The sequence below is a fragment of the Elephantulus edwardii genome, unplaced genomic scaffold, assembly GCF_000299155.1.
Source record: "Elephantulus edwardii isolate Elephantulus edwardi_28Jun2011 unplaced genomic scaffold, EleEdw1.0 scaffold00208, whole genome shotgun sequence".
NCBI classification, from domain to species: Eukaryota; Metazoa; Chordata; class Mammalia; order Macroscelidea; family Macroscelididae; genus Elephantulus; species Elephantulus edwardii.
The window spans coordinates 2229245-2231724 of NW_006399958.1; positions in this window are offsets into that span (position 1 = coordinate 2229245).

The following is a 2480-nucleotide window of genomic DNA, read 5'->3' on the forward strand; positions in this document are numbered from 1 at the left end:
GGAGAAAAGTGCAACATTGAATAAATGGAAATCCAAAGTCTGTAAATTTTCCTTGAAATTAATAATAAACAACAAGAGTTAGCTCGGGTTTCGTCTTCGTGCACGTAGAGGTGGGCTTGAGAAAAGCGTCAACATGCCTCTGACAAGAGATTTATTACATCTTTCCATGGAGGATGAGAAGAAAAAGCATAAAAAGAAACGGCTAGTTCAGAGCCCAAATTCTTATTTTATGGATGTAAAATGTACAGGTTGCTACAAGATTACCCCAGTTTTCAGCCATGCTCAGACAGTGGTTCTTTGTGTAGGTTGTTCAACAGTGTTGTGTCAGCCGACAGGGGGAAAAGCCAGACTCACAGAAGGTTGTTCATTCAGAAGAAAACAACATTAATGCTCTCTGTGACTTCCTGAATTTCTCTTCGGTCACAGAAAGCCTTACCAATCAGTAATTCCAGTTAATCCATCATAATATAATAACATTTCAGTTTTTGGTGAAGTATGTGGCACTTACTTCTTTTGGTGTCAGTTTTTTCAATAAAGTTTTGATTATGGGCAAAAAATAATAATAATAAACAACAAGAAAAAAAATAATTCCATTATGCTGTTGTTAGGTGCTGGATATCTGATTCCAATTCATGGCGATTCTAGTTGTAAAGAGCTATACTGCCCATTCAAAGGCACACAGTTCGAATCCACCAGCTGCTCCCCAGGAGAAAGATGGGCAATCTTCTCCCATACAATTTGCAGCCTCTGAAAACTTGCTGGAGGGCCAGCTAGGAGTGAGCAGAGAACGCAGCAAAGAAGTAGAGTGCCAAGGGTGAGATAGCTGATTAGTAGTTTGGAATGTGGGGGAGAGTCTGACCCATAGGAATTATCCTTGGGCAGTTATGGGGTTAATGGGGATTCTCCTTCGTTCTGTGAAGTTAATGGAGGTTGGACACTGTTATTGTCAAGCCCACAGAGTACTTAAAACTGCCCAGTGAGTTGTCTGCTAGACTAATACGTGGAAAAGAAACCGTCCAAGACTAATACAGAGACAGGTGACCTAGCAGACACACATATAAGATTTTTTTTTCTCCTTCCCACTTGCCTTCTGTGGCCTTTCCTCTTCCCAGGACCCCCAGAAAAGTTGGCCCTGAGGCAAAATTAAGTGTTACACATACATAGAACAAAAACATCAAGAGGACTGTTTTAGATATGTTTGAGGTGACAACTGGACATTCAAGTGAAGACGTCAAGTAGGAAGTTGGATTTTCAAATCTGGAGTTCTTGGGAAAGGTCAGGATGGAAGTAAAGTCTAGTCTTTTTTTTACAATAATTTATTGAAATTAGATTCCACATTTTGGCAACTATTAAAATTTATTAGTACTACAAGTTAGGTCCCTAGGGAGTTATACACTGCTAACTCAAAAGATGGTGCCTCTTTGAAAGTTCGAGTCCACCAACTGTGCCACCAGAGAAATATATCCAATCTTCCCTGAAATAATTCACAGCCTATTAAAACTGGCTGGAGTATGAGTCAGTTCTAACTTGGCAACAGTGAATTTGCTCTTCTTTGTTTTAGCGTAGCAACTGGTAATGTCTGTTGTCATTGTTATGTGTCATCTAGTTGCCTGTTACAGCAGCCCTCTGAACCCTGCCCTGTTCTGAGCCAGTCTCACTAACTCCAACACACCTACCTCCATTGTCCCAATTACTGTATCAATCCATCTCATCTGAGGTCTTCCTCTCCTGCACTGTCCCACCACCCTTTCAAGCATGATGCCTTTCTCCAAGGACTGGTCCCTCCTGGCCACGTGCTCAAAATATGTGAGACAGAGCTTCAAAATTCTAGCCTTCAAAGAGAAACTTGGTTTCATTCTCTCCAAGACAGATCTGTATGATTTCTCAGTGGCTCATGGTATTTTCAAGACTCCTCTCCAGCACCACAACTCAAAGGCATCCAGTCTTCTTCTGTCACCCTTAGTCATGGTCCAATTCTCTTATTCATGGCGAGTAATTGTGAATACCGTGGTCTGGATCAGGCACACTTGAGTTTCCAGATGGACATCGTAGCTTCTCAGGAAATTCTCTTTCAACTGATTGGCGGCTCAGAGTAAATCTCACGTCGAGGTGATTATATCATATTTGATTTCATAAAGGGAATAACTTCATCCTAATTGACAAATCAGGGAGTCATGGGAAGCCATGTTGACACAGTCACATGACACATCACAACCACTAAATGTTGCATGCTCTGTCGGTTACTCATGTCGACTCCCCTGAGTTCTCCATAGAATTTTCTTGGCTGTGATAGTTTTGTTGTTATTTAGGTCTACAAGACAGCAAATTGGTTTTCCATACAACAACTCATACACACTCTTGAGTAGAAGAAAGAGATCAGAGAACAGAGAGGTTGACAGAAGCCAGGCTCACAAGGTCATGGTGAAGAGTTAGACAAACTCTGAAGGACATTAAGCAGAGAGGAGAGACAGAAGGTGATA